General features: G+C 39.9%; 1 protein-coding gene and 2 non-coding genes across 8 annotated transcripts in view; all 3 read right to left on the minus strand.

Annotated features, from left to right (window-relative positions):
* LOC127169368 (keratin-associated protein 5-8) overlaps positions 1–1,038 on the minus strand; it is a 23,915-nt gene extending 22,877 nt beyond the window's left edge. For 4 of the 6 annotated variants that reach the window (XM_051116692.1, XM_051116690.1, XM_051116691.1 and 1 more), the window contains exon 1: positions 1–701. This exon is cut by the window's left edge. The gene's annotated coding sequence lies outside the window, so the exon portion shown is untranslated. Of the gene's footprint in view, positions 702–988 lie in introns of those variants that run through there. The other 2 variants (XM_051116688.1, XM_051116689.1) reach the window with 2 other exon arrangements.
* A 5,456-nt stretch (positions 1,039–6,494) lies between these two features.
* On the minus strand, positions 6,495–6,601 carry LOC127170376 (U6 spliceosomal RNA). Its single transcript, XR_007828361.1, has one exon. It is a non-coding gene; the product is annotated as a U6 spliceosomal RNA (small nuclear RNA).
* An 8,364-nt stretch (positions 6,602–14,965) lies between these two features.
* LOC127170360 (U6 spliceosomal RNA) lies at positions 14,966–15,073 on the minus strand. The gene has a single exon (XR_007828347.1). It is a non-coding gene; the product is annotated as a U6 spliceosomal RNA (small nuclear RNA).
* Between the last annotated feature and the right edge of the window lie 6 nt (positions 15,074–15,079).

Consider the following 15,079-nt stretch of genomic DNA (forward strand, 5'->3'; position numbering starts at 1 on the left):
CAAGAAAACAAAAGAACTTATTATTGATTTCAGGAGGAACCAGGACGTACATACACCTTTGTATATCAATGAGGAGATGGTGGAGAGAGTGTCCAGTTTTAAATTTCTGGGCACGCACATCTCAGAGGATCTCTAATGGACGAAAAATATCATGGCACTGGTTAAGAAAGCACAGAAGCGGCTATACTTCCTAAGAATGCTCAGGAAGGTAAACCTGCCACAACGGCTCCTAGTGTCATTCTACAGTTGCTCTATTGAGAGTATCCTTACATACGGTATGCTGGTATGGTATGGAAGCAGCACTGCAGCTGATAAAAAGGCTCTGCAGAGAGTTATAAAGACTGCACAGAACATCATCGCAGAACAACAGCTACCTACCTTGGAAAACATATTTTCCTCTCGTTGCCTGCAGAAAATACACGATATCCTGAAGCACTCATATCACCCTGCACATCATTTATTCAAACAGTTGCCATCTGGGAAACGTTACAGAGCTATCAAGACCCGCACTACAAGATTCATGAACAGTTTTTATCCCAAAGCCATAACAATATTGAACACCGAACTTAAAAAACATTCTTCATATATGAGAAGAACCATTCACATGGGATGATTTTGAGCACTTTATTCACTTAGCACGGTGTAATCTATTATTTATTATTATTGTCTCCTGTCTCTCTCGTTTTTTTTTTTTTTTTAAATAATTGTTTAATTACTGTGGCTCGATACGTTGGAATATGTAATTTCGTTGGATGTAAGTTCAATGACAATAAATATTCTGATTCTGAAGTAGGCTTCTGTGGTGTTAGCCTTAAAGTTGGTTTGAGTTGTGCAAAAAAACAGACATCAATGGTTTAAATAAAATGTGAACAAGTCATCATACTGTTGTTGCATCAAAATGTAAAGTAAACAGGCAGGAGACAACAGAAACATTTAAAAAAAAAAAAAAAAAAAAAAAAAAAAAAAAAAAAAAAACACAACAACTCACATTAATCCTGAAAGAATGAAGCTCTCCTATGTCTCCAGCTTTCAACATCTACAAAAAAAGCAAACATTAGTTTAATAATTGTCAAAAATGCCTTTATACCGTCTTTCCGTCTCTTCTGAAGAAGCCGAGGCGATCGCCTCCTCTCACACGCGGTCTTCCGTGTCGTTAACTCCCGGCGCGGGCACAATTAAGACTCAAAGCTCAACAAGTCTGAAATATTACACGCAAAACCTTACTTTTAACAATTAAACCTTCATCAGCCTCAAAATGATTAGGCTAGTCTTCAATATACGGCGCCGTTTTCTTTAGGAAACGATCAGTTTAATCGCGAAAAAAAGTTCACGAATTAACATGTAAATCTGTTAATAACCCTCTATTAACACCTAAATCTTCTGTAAATATGACATAAGAAGCTCACAGAGTTTGTATTAAAGGTATCTCTTCCGTTCAGTAGAAGAGGCCGTTAAGACTATTTCTGAGGCGAAAACCGCGTCAGCGTATTTTCCAGTAAAAGCTCTTTTCCGACTTTTCCTGTGTTCCATTAAGTCTCAAAATACTCCCGGACACACATAATGAATGATGATTTTACATTTTTAATCTTTACTCATCGAAAATCGTCCTTCACTCGCCTCCATCTGCAGATGCTGAGAAAATGGCCGCTTCTAGCACTTTCTTGACGTATGGTGAACACGACGTGCGTGCTCTCTCTCGGGTCCGCGTCCCGACCAGCAGTCTCAACCCAGCATTTGTGTTGAAAAAAAACAACCCAACATGTACGTACATATATTTATACATGCAATATGGAAATAAAAATTTTAATTAGAAATGTTATGCATTTGGAAAACATATTTCTAAAATATATTTCAATATATTCAACAATGTTTCACATGTATGTGAATGTATCTAGCACTTCCGTGTGGGTGAACTTACATAGATTTCATACTCAAGCACAAACAATATGTTTTTAAAATAAAATGTTGTTTAATTAAACCATTTTAAGGTTATTAGACCAGCTCACCTTTGAGTAGGCTGTGCTGGAACCACATGTCAAACTGCAACCAGCAAATCTCAATGATCATTAGGGGGGAGGAGTAGTTAAAGTCAAACACACCTGATGATTATTGGTGTCACATGGTAATCAGGTGCCTGTCAGGAGAGACACAACACGTCAATATATCACTGGATGTAAATAAACTTAAGTGGCAAACATGGCGATCAAAAGTTGTTCCTGTTGCAGCCTGTAAATAGCAGTAATGAACTGCAAATGTAATATTTGAGATAGACCAGAGGTGCCCAGGGGTATCAGGAGAACCAACATCCTGGAGTTTATTGCTGCAGAAGTACCAACCCAGAGTTTACAAAGTAAACGTGCAAAGGTCAAAAGCCCTTTACAAAAAATAAAAAAAAATAAGTTAAAACAGCAATGTAGGACGACTTTGAAGTTGGAAAAGAAAATTAGACAGGAGTTTCGCTAGACAAGACCCTTCTTCCTCTGTTGTGATCATTTAGAGCCCTTTGAAGCTGCATTGAAACTGCATTTTGGAAGTTCAAACTCACAGGCACCATAGAAGACCACATAAACAATTTTTATGAAGAATAAAGAAAGACGTGAACATCTTGGATGACAAGAGGGTGAGTACATTATCTGTCAATGTTTGTTCTGGAAGTGAACTAATACTCCTTTAAATGATTACTTTGTGTCAAATATTACAATTAACTTGATCTGGGCAAATAGGGAGCTGAGTTTTTAAAAGAGATCACTGATGAACTGTGCCACTGCAAATCATTTTTATTTGTAGTTTTTCTTAAACTAAATAAGATGACACGGTATTTTGAATTAACAAGTTCATGATTGTTAATTCTCCATCACACCTGTGGTATGGTATGACAAGGACCTCTCCAAAAATGTTTTTTTTTTTAAAAAAAAAAAGCTTCATCTGTTTCTGACCAGTGTTGCACATTTGATATAGTTTGTTTATACATGGGTTGACAAATACTTGGTTTGAAAGTGAATAAAGACTTGAATCTGTTCAGGTTGTTTTAGAATAAACCAGTTACTCCAAAATACTCCAAAAACAGCCTCATCTAAAATACCTACCAGACAGAAAATGATTGCTGCACTGAGCCTGAACAGCTGTATGCTGCTCCTTCCTTTTAGGGCTGGGAAGTCCAAAACCAGTCATCCTACAACCACCTCTTTGTGAAAAGTTCTCACTTGCAAAGAACTGCACTGAAAACATGGCAGACCTGTTTTGTTCTCTCCGTCTGGCGCTAATGTCAATTAGGAGATTACAACACGTGATTTCTATAACCAATGAAACTACGATGGTTTCAGCCAATGAAACGAAAAAAATCTGCATAATACCTTCATCAGGCACTTGCGCACGTAGCGTTCAACATGTGCAGAGCACGTTCCCTTTTTTTCCTTACACCCCGAAATGCCCTTTTTTTGGTGGCGGTGTTTTTTTCCTTCAATAAATCCATGCCTGTTGATCACCCTTTACGTTTGTCTGCCTGTTTTACAAATATTTAGCCAGTGAGAGGTATTAAAATGAGATCTGATTGGATCCGCTCAAACTGTCAGTCAAACCTCTCAACTCCACCCCCTCAATGTTTGACGCAGTAAACAAAGTTCCACAGCAGCTGAGCTGAACGAAGTCTTGCAAGGGTAAATTAAGATCTTGTTACATGTTTGAATAACAGCGTTTTCTTTACGCAAGAAATACTGTGTCTATAAAAGCTCATTTTTGTATTTGAGTACTGAGACAAGTGGGATTGGACCGGGGAGAGAGGGCTATTATTTGCCCTCTAATCTATAGCCAATACACTTAAATAGCCTGTGCATACAGCAGCATTTCAACTCAAAATGAAATTTTGGCCAAAAGTATTTTACAACAGAAAACACTGAGCGCGCATATAGATACAACAAACTTTGTCACCTGTTTACAAAACGTAATGTGATGCCACTGTTTTAATGACGGACAAAATGCGCATTTGCACACATTCGCTGATCAAAAACCCTTTACTACATTTGAGTTTGACAAATGAGTTTTCATTTATGATTGCTGGCACACTTGATTTATTAACATTTAAACTATATTATATGGTCGTATGGTTCAAGTTTACACTGGTAATATGCAGGTATTCTGTAGCTAGATCATTTCTTAATCTAGATTCTACTCTCCGCTCCTCTTTGCGTGAATAAGCGTAGTAAAACAGGGTTTTAAGTAACGCTTTCCTAATTTAAAAAAAAAAAAAAAAAAAACATTACAGAATCAGATCATAGGAAAATCTTTATATTTTATCATGTAGAATGTAATATTCTGCGTGTAGCTTATACATATAGAATAATGAGGGGAGAGCTCTGGTACAATTTCAACTTTTTTTAAATTGCCCTTTCTCAGTTTCAGCACATGCCCCTTTTATTTTTATGTTTACATTTCAAGTAAAGTTTACTAATAATCCTGATCAGCCGATAAAGATATACTCTAAATAATACTTAGTTTACAATGCATTTTCACATTTAACTCTATATTAAATGTCTATAACTAATATTAATAGCAATAAAATAAAAATGTGTTGGAATATCTGCAGTAGCAGCCTTAGGTATAGCTCAAGTTATTAAAAAAAAAAAAAATCAGACATTATCTATAATACTAATATTTAATTATATTGCATTTAGTCTTTTCCAGCATTCAGCACAAATATGAATAAATACAAAAACTTTAGGTTTTTCCCAATAAAAGATTTTTTGTTTGTTTGTTTTGTTGGATACAATTCAGATTGTGCTTTTGCTCGGCTCTGCAAAACTGAAAACACTATTACACACTGTTGCAACTGAGTGCAAGCAAGCAACAAGCATCAGGTCCAAATTCAGTTTAAGATCCTTTAATGATAATCCACAGAGATATGTCCAAACTACATGATAAAATCAAGACGGGTTCACAAGAGACACAGACAGTAACACTTTTCAACAACTCACAACAGAGAATGGCAGACTGGGGCTTAATATACACCAACATAGGACCAAACAGGAAATGGAACACAGCTAACCCAGGTAGACACTAATAAGAACACAGCATGATGGGAAATGGAGTCTGTGACCAAAACAACAGGCAGGAACACAAGACCACACAGGAACACCCTCTAGCCACTCACAGTGGTGCAGGAAACTGAGTGTGACACACATTTTTGTAACATTCAAGTATGCAGATCCTTGCAGATGTGTCCCTGTGCTGATCTGAATAAGACTCTGGTTGCACATCCTTTAGGACAGGATATTTTTTGTTGTGTGTGTGTGTGTGTATATATATATATGAACCATTTATTTGCAAAAACAGATAACTCAGGTTTTTTTTTTTTTTTTTTTTTTCAAAAATCATATTTATGATGTTATCATGTTTTTTTATTGTTTTAGTTAGCTGTATTTTATAGTTATTTTTACTTAAACAAAATAACCCATCTGCAGTTTTTAGATTAATTGGAATGCACAATGAAAAAACATGATTTTTGAAAATTGTTAAAAACTGAGTTGTCTGTTTTTGCAAATGAACTCTTTACAGTTTATACAGCATTTGCTCTAAAGGAGGTATGTATTAGTTCTCATTTGGATAAATAAATATTACAGTAGTACAATAAAAAGTAGTTTACTCATAGTTTATTCAACTATTTTCTAGTAGCGCCCTCTACTGAGGAGTATTGTTACTTCAACTTACATCTCTGATTTAAGTTGCAGGTTGCCCAATATAAAATGATTCAGCATCTTTAACCTTTAAGTGTCCAAATGTGTGTCCAGTACCCAAGAATTATTTCTTGTCTTTTAGGTGTGTAGCCGGCAGTATTGAGACAGTAAAGGGATCCTGACCTCTCACACAAACCACCGGCTGTTTATTCTACACCAGTGCTTCTCAATCCTGGTCCTAGGGGCCCCCTTCTCTGCACATATTGCATTTCTCCCTTATTTACTACACCTGACTGAGATCATCAGCGTATTAGAAGAGAGATCCATGAACTGAACTAACAAGCTGATGATCTCAATCAGGTGTGTTAAACAAGGGAGACACGCAAAATGTGGAGAGCAAAATGTTCCAGCAGACTGGAATTGAGAACCACTGTTCTACACCACCTAAAAAAAAAAATAGTAAAAGGAAGACTGTTGTCACATTGCCACATTGCAAAAGCCAAAAACAGAATTTTTACTTTATGAAATTGTCATTAGTTTGAAGGGTCTTTGTCGCTTTTCTGATGACATATAATGTTTACAGTGTTCTTGTATTTACAGATACTGTCAACACAGTTCACACTGCAAGTGAGGAGTAAACTGAGGCCCCTGGACTGTGTTTCTGAGGTTTTTCTACATCATAAATAAATGGTGAATAAAATGCCACCACACTGTCAATACACAAAGTTTGATATACATGCATATTGTAGGCACTTCCTATGTACTTCCAAACTACATTTTTTAATCCAACTTAATCTTAATTACATTTATCGATTAAAAAAATTCAAAAATGAGGAACGCTTCACGAATTTGCGTGTCATCCTTGCGCAGGGGCCATGCTAATCTTCTCTGTATCGTTCCAATTTTAGTATATGTGCTGCCGAAGCAAGCACGAACAAGTGGCCTAGACGTCTAGTATATATAGCCGTGTCTCCGAGACGGTCTTCTCAAAGGTGGTGAATGGTTAAACCATGATTTAGTCATTCACCAAGACAATACAAGCACATTTTAGTTGCTGCGACATACAGATGTAAGTATTCACATGCATTTTTGAGCATTTAAACTATATTTTTGGTTTTATATATACTTTTCTACCAAGGAACAGGCAAGCATGCAGATCAGGCGGCACTCTAGCCTATAAGATTGTCTCTTTGTGCTGACGCATTCAGCCCATGTGATCTGTTGTCCTCCCCCCGCACTGCGTTTCCCATCCCCCAACGTCAGGACAGCTCTTGTGACTCGTGTGAGGTGATTACACGAGAAGCCGAGGCACCCAAAGGTCTTTGTTTAACTTCTTTCATAAAGTTGAGGCTACAGTGTCTCCATCTGCAAAAACAAGTTTATAGTCTTTAAGATATAGCACAATTCACTACAAACTAAAGAGTAAAAATGTCTGAATTAGTGTCTAAAATGCATTTAAAAGGTCATTTACTGACATATTAAAATGACCCTACTACTTTTTCCACTGTTGCAATAAGTTTCATAACATTGAAATTAAAGACAGTTTTGTAAAACAAAGTGAGCTAACATGTTAGCCTTTTGTCACTACTCATGTTCCCCAGCTTCACAGAACCCTCATCTACATTTACAGCAGCTTCCCTCACTCACTTAAGATCATTACATACAGAGACAGACAAATAGATCATTCACAAATCTATAAAAATATGATTTGAGGTTCTAAGAAGCAGTCCAACTTAGTTTGTGTTTGGCTTTTAGTTTAAGCTGTAATGTCTTAGTTATCCGCTAGAGGGTCTCAAGTATAAGTTATGTGTTTCTCCAAAACTGAAGTAGAGGCTGTTAATTCTAAGTTATGTCTTTCTCTGCCACTACGTGGCTCTCGAGTATAAGATATGTTTGTTTATTAAGAGAAGCATCACTTCAGACTTAAATTTCATGACATTATAAGGCTTAACGTGACTTAATGCATCAACACAGCGATACTAAAATACCAAAGGCAAAAACAAGGCATTTTAATACTCCGTTTAAGTAGGCTACTCGCTTGCAAAGAGCCGCACTGAAATAGAGAACAGGTTTACTAAGTGAGTTGTCAAGGGATCCGATTGATGTTCATCAATAAATGCGCTTCAGTCCGCACTCAGAGCAGTTTATGACGAGTACGTGGTTGTCAACCAATGAAACCATGGCAGGTTCAAAAAACATTTTGTACAGCAGCCAATGAAATGTAAGCTTCCGAAACATTTTCTCTAGTAGCCAATAAAACGATAGTCTGAAACATTTTCTCCATCATAAAAAAACAGTAATTGACCTAAAACTTAATTTAATACAATTTTTAACCAAAACGATTGTAGTTAAGAATTGTAATGTTTACATTTCAAGTAATGTTTGCTAATAGACTCTTATGTTTTGATATTTAAATGTTCCTAAGTGTCACATTCCAATGTAACAACATATATATATATATAAAATATATATATTTGTGTGTATATATATATGTGTGTGTGTGTGTGCGCGTGTGTGTGTATATATATATATATATACATATAGACAAAGAAAAATACCATTATATTTCCAAAGTGTTACATTGACACATTGCAATGTAACAACATGTGTGTGTGTATATATATATATATATATATATATATATATATATATGTTGTTACATTGCAATGTGTCAATGTGACACTTAGGAACATTTAAATATCAAAACATAAGAGTCTATTAGCAAACATTACTTGAAATGTAAACATTATAATTCTTAACTACAATCGTTTTGGTTAAAAATTGTATTAAATTAAGTTTTAACATTTAAATTAAAAAATATATATATATATATATATATATATATATATATATATATATATATACACACACACACACGTGTATATATATATATATATATATATATATATATATAGACAAAGAAAAATACCATTATATTTCACTATTTAAATGCTTGTAAGTGTCAAATTGTCACATTTTAAAAGCCAAAAGCTCAACTTTTACTTCATAATATTGTCAATAGTTTGAACGTTTTTTTTGTTGCTTTTCTCAGGCCCCTGAGTTTCTGAGGTTTTTCTTTGCGCTATGTCGAAACCGATCTTCGGGTGAAATGTTACAATTCGTTTCACAATTGTTTCACGGCGCCCCGCCCCTCCGCTCTCGCCCCATTGGCCGGCCGACGATTTGTTTCAGTGCGCCTCGCGGGCGCCCTCACCCCATTGGCCGGACGAATTGTTTCACGCTCCCCATTGGCTGCCGGACGAAAGGTTGCAGGCTCCCCGTTGGCCGCAGGTCGCCCGCGCTTCCTTCGTTTTCGACAGACGCTCTCGCAGGTTTTGACAGACGCGCCTCTCGCGGTTTTGACAGACGCACCCCCTCTCGTAGCATCGCTTTGTCTCGACCCTCTCACGCGGCGTGTTTTAAGTTTTTGGCTACTTGAGAACGACCTTGGCTACTCCCTCATGATCCTTTGCAGACATCAGAGAGAGCGCAACGCCGGCAGGTCAGATAGGGGGGCCCTCAAGGCCAACAAGGATGCCTTCCTCGAGTATGCCTGCGCGTTTGAAAAGGTAAAAGAAGCCATCAAAGAGCGCAGACAGAGAGAAGGTACTTTGCCTGGCTGTCAGGGTGACTGTCTGGTGGGCTTTGGGGTCCACAGGAAGAGCACCTACAAAGAACTCTATGAGGTTAAGGACAGGGAGAGGAAAAGGTAATCTATGATTCTGCTCGTATGTCAGTTATATGGATGGTTTGTTACTATTTTATTCTTATCATGTATGTCGTTTTTTTCTTATGCAGCTACGTGGCATTCATTCTAAGTCAGGACACCAAACCTGGCAGCAAGATGGATGCCCTGAAACAATACCTCGTGCAGAGGGAAAAAGAAGAGAAAAGGCATAAAATCAGAAAAAGAAAGGCCTCCTCATCTGCATCCCAGCCTGCTGTCCTCTCCCCTTCACGGCCAGCTTCTCCTCCCACCCAAAGCTCACATTCCCAGCCAGTCACAGCACATGGTAAGTCTATAGATTAATTCCTGGTAATTAATAATTAATATATATATATACAGTGGGTACGGAAAGTATTCAGACCCCCTTAAATTTTTCACTCTTTGTTATATTGCAGCCATTTGCTAAAATCATTTAAGTTCATTTTTTTCCTCATTAATGTACACACAGCACCCCATATTGACAGAAAAACACAGAATTGTTGACATTTTTGCAGATTTATTAAAAAAGAAAAACTGAAATACACATGGTCCTAAGTATTCAGACCCTTTGCTCAATATTTAGTAGAAGCACCCTTTTGATCTAATACAGCCATGAGTCTTTTTGGGAAAGATGCAACAAGTTTTTCACACCTGGATTTGGGGATCCTCTGCCATTCCTCCTTGCAGATCCTCTCCAGTTCTGTCAGGTTGGATGGTAAACGTTGGTGGACAGCCATTTTTAGGTCTCTCCAGAGATGCTCAATTGGGTTTAAGTCAGGGCTCTGGCTGGGCCATTCAAGAACAGTCACGGAGTTGTTGTGAAGCCACTCCTTCGTTATTTTAGCTGTGTGCTTAGGGTCATTGTCTTGTTGGAAGGAAAACATTCGGCCCAGTCTGAGGTCCTGAGCACTCTGGAGAAGGTTTTAGTCCAGGATATACCTGTACTTGGCCGCATTCATCTTTGCCTCGATTGCAACCAGTTGTTCTGTCCCTGCAGCTGAAAAACACCCCCACAGCATGATGCTGCCACCACCATGCTTCACTGTTGGGACTGTATTGGACAGGTGATGAGCAGTGCCTGGTTTTCTCCACACATACCACTTAGAATTAAGGCCAAAAAGCTCTATCTTGGTCTCATCAAACCAGAGAATCTTATTTCTCACCATCTTGGAGTCCTTCGGGTGTTTTTTAGCAAACTCCATGAGGAGAGGCTTCCGTCGGGCCACTCTGCCATAAAGCCCTGACTGGTGGAGGGCTGCAGTGATGGTTGACTTTCTACAACTTTCTCCCATCTCCCGACTGCATCTCTGGAGCTCAGCCACAGTGATCTTTGGGTTCTTCTTTACCTCTCTCACCAAGGCTCTTCTCCCCCGATAGCTCAGTTTGGCCGGACGGCCAGCTCTAGGAAGGGTTCTGGTCGTCCCAAACATCTTCCATTTACGGATTATGGAGGCCACTGTGCTCTTAGGAACCTTAAGTGCAGCAGAAATTTTTTTGTAACCTTGGCCAGATCTGTGCCTTGCCACAATTGTGTCTCTGAGCTCTTCAGGCAGTTCCTTTGACCTCATGATTCTCATTTGCTCTGACATGCACTGTGAGCTGTAAGGTCTTATATAGACAGGTGTGTGGCTTTCCTAATCAAGTCCAGTCAGTATAATCAAACACAGTTGGACTCAAATGAAGGTGTAGAACCATCTCAAGGATTATCAGAAGAAATGGACAGTGCCTGAGTTAAATATATGAGTGTCACAGCAAAGGGTCTGAATACTTAGGACCATGCGATGTTTCAGTTTTTCTTTTTTAATAAATCTGCAAAAATGTCAACAATTCTGTGTTTTTCTGTCAATATGGGGTGCTGTGTGTACATTCATGAGGAAAAAAAATGAACTTAAATGATTTTAGCAAATGGCTGCAATATAACAAAGAGTGAAAAATTTAAGGGGGTCTGAATACTTTCCGTACCCACTGTATATGTGTATATATATATATATACAGTGAGGTCAATAAGTATTTGATCACCCTGTGATTTTGCAAGTTCTCTTACTTAGAAATCATGGAGGGGTCTACAATTTTCAGCATAGGTGCATTTCCACTGTGAGAGACAGAATCTAAAAATAAAAATCCAGAAATCACATTGTATGATTTTTTAACAATTTATTTGTGAATTACTGTGTCAAATAAGTATTTGATCACTTGCTTATCAGCCAGATTTCTGACCCTCAAAGACCTGTTATTTAGCTTTTAAATAGTCCAGCTACACTCTGCTAATGATTCTAAATTAGTAGCACCTGTTTGAGGTCGTTAGCTGTCATAAAGACACCCGGCACCCCACAATCAGCCAAAGTCTAAGTAGCAACATGGGCAAAACCAAAGAGCTGTCAAAAGACACAAGAGACAAAATTGTAGACCTTCACAAAGCTGGAAAGGGCTACGGGGCAATTGCCAAGCAGCTTGGTGAAAAAAAAGAACAACTGTTGGAGCAATTGTCAGAAAATGGAAGAGGCTAATGATGACTGTCAATGTCCCTCGGACTGGGGCCCCACGGAAGATCTCTCCTCGTGGGGTATCAATGATGCTAAGAATGGTGAAGAATCAGCCCAGAACTACACGGGAGGAGCTGGTCAATGCCGTGAAGAGAGCTGGGACCATCGTTTCCAAGGCTACTATCAGTAATACACTAAGACATCATGGTTTAAAATCTTGCATCGCACGGAAGGTTCCCCTGCTTAAGTCAGCCCATGTCCAGGCCCGTCTGAAGTTTGCCAGGGACCATCTGGATGATCCAGAGGAGTCATGGGAGAAAGTCCTGTGGTCAGATGAGACCAAAATAGAACTTTTTGGTCTTAACTCCATTCGCCGTGTTTGGAGGAAAATGAATGATGAGTATCATCCCAATAATACCATACCTACAGTGAAGCATGGGGCTGGAAGCATCATGCTCTGGGGGTGTTTTTCTGCACAGGGGACAGGACGACTGCACTGTATTAAGGAGAGGATGAACGGAGCCATGTATTGTGACATATTGGGAAAAAACCTCCTTCCCTCAGTCAGAGCATTAAAGATGGGTCGTGGCTGGGTCTTCCAACATGACAATGACCCAAAGCACACAGCCAGGAAAACCAAAGAGTGGCTCCGTAAGAAGCATATCAAAGTTCTGGAGTGGCCTAGCCAGTCTCCAGACCTAAATCCAATAGAAAATCTTTGGAGGGAGCTGAAACTCCGTGTTGCTCAGCGACAGCCCCGACACCTGACAGATCTAGAGAAGATCTGTATGGAGGAGTGGGCCAAAATCCCTCCTGCAGTGTGTGCAAACCTGGTGAAGAACTACAGGAACCGTTTGACCTCTGTAATTGTTAACAAAGGCTTCTGTACCAAATATTAAAATTTTTTTGACTCAAGTGATCAAATACTTATTTGACACAGTAATTCACAAATAAATTGTTAAAAAATCATACAATGTGATTTCCGGATTTTTGTTTTTAGATTCTGTCTCTCACAGTGGAAATGCACCTATGCTGAAAATTGTACACCCCTCCATGATTTCTAAGTAAGAGAACTTGCAAAATCACAGGGTGATCAAATACTTATTGACCTCACTGTATATATATATATTTATATATATATATATATTTATTTAATTCTCTACATGCTCTAATGTAATAATAAATAATATTTACGTGGACAGAGACTGCTGCTCATCTCTGGGAACATCTAAAGCAGCTGCCATGTTCAGCGGCTGGAGTGATATGGTGGTACGCCTTGATGTGTGGCACTTCATGCGTCGCTTCACTGCAGGCCTGCACACAGACAGCCACCCACTCTACAGTCTGTTCATGGCGAGGCTGTCTGCCTGCATTTTTGTGTGGGATGAGGGAGACATGAACTTGCTAATGGAGGCAAAAAGGAGGGAGCTGGAGCAAAACCAGGCCATCAGAGGGCTCACCAATGAGCAGCTAGCCGGCAGGCTCACATCTAAGCAGCTGGCACATCACTGCCGACGCCGTACACGCTCTTTTTAATCAGGAACAAGTACTAACCTGGAGAATTTCCAGGCTTATCTGCTTGAGGGTTTGGAGCGGTGGAATGAGGACCGTGCCGCTGCTGCTGTGACACAGGAGACCCTACCAAGAGCTACAGTGCTTCGCTCCAGCACAGTCTCAATGACATCAGTCAGCGTCTTCTTGGCCATAGTCTTGTACATGACTATTCCAAGCCAAGACAGTACACAGGTATGTGTCTATAATGCTGTGATATGTTGTTTTCTTTGTAATACACAGATATTTGTTTTACAATTTTATTTTCTGTTTCATTTTTATTCAGGCGAGCTCATTGGAGTGGAGTACCTGTGCTCACAGCAGTCTTTGGAGTTCAGGGTGAACTTTGGGTGCGACCCTGATGCCCCAGATGGAATCCCAGACAACCTGGAAGATGTTGATGTTGTTATTATTTCAAATAGGTACAACAACTACAAGAAGAAGCTGGAAAGAGACGTGCTAAATCTGAGTGTGCCCTTACCTCAGATTGGCATGGTGACATCGGACTGCCCCACCTCCAGCAGCCTCAGCATCCCTCTCTGCTCCACCACGGAACACCCCACCTCCGGCCGGCCCAGCATCCCTCTCTGCTCCACCATGGACCGCCCCACCTCCGGCCGGCCCAGCAACCCTTTCTGCTCCACCATGGACCACCCCATCTCCGGCCGGCCCAGCATCCCTCTCTGCTCCACCACGGACCACCCCACCTCCGGCCGGCCCAGCATCCCTCTCTGCTCCACCATGGACCACCCCACCTCCGGCCGGCCCAGCAACCCTTTCTGCTCCACCATGGACCACCCCATCTCCGGCCGGCCCAGCATCCCTCTCTGCTCCACCACGGACCACCCCACCTCCGGCCGGCCCAGCATCCCTCTCTGCTCCACCATGGACCACCCCACCTCCAGCAGCCTCAGCATCCCTCTCTGCTCCACCACGGACCACCCCACCTCCGGCCGGCCCAGCAACCCTTTCTGCTCCACCATGGACCGCCCCATCTCCGCCAGCCTCAGCATCCCTCTCTGCTCCACCACCGACTGCCCCACCTGCGGCAGCCTCAGCATCCCTCTCTGCTCCACCACAAGTAGCACTCTCTGTTCCTCCAGCAGGAACATCATTGAGCAGAACTACATTGTGGAGGAAGAGGAAGGCAGCAGAGGTTTTAGCCAAGCAACAAGGGCTGCCCAGTCCTCAGCAACCTCCACGTAAAGACTATACGTGTACTCGCTGTGGGCAGCCCAGAAGAAAAGAGTTTGGGCACACCAGGTTGGGCAGCTCCTTTTCTGTGCCACAGCAGAGGGAAAGACTGTGGAGGAGTGGCTGCAGGAGAGGAAAAAATGAAGATGTATATATCCTTTGTAAATATATATTTTAAATAATAAAGATTTTATTTTCTGTCTAATAAAGATTTTTAATGTTCTAATAAAGAAATTAAAAAATTACATGATTATTCTTTTGTTTTGATTATTTATCTGTCCCATTAGAGATCATATAAATGGCTTAGTGACTATTCTTTATTTTAAAACATTTATATTAATATTTTAATTATTTAAAATTTTAATATTATTATTTTAATAACACTTATTCAAAAGATTTTTTGCGCAGGGGCCATGCTAATCTTCTCTGTATCGTTCCAATTTTAGTACATGTGCTGCCGAAGCAAGCACGAACAA

Source organism: Labeo rohita, chromosome 8 (assembly GCF_022985175.1).
Source record: "Labeo rohita strain BAU-BD-2019 chromosome 8, IGBB_LRoh.1.0, whole genome shotgun sequence".
Classification (NCBI taxonomy): Eukaryota; Metazoa; Chordata; class Actinopteri; order Cypriniformes; family Cyprinidae; genus Labeo; species Labeo rohita.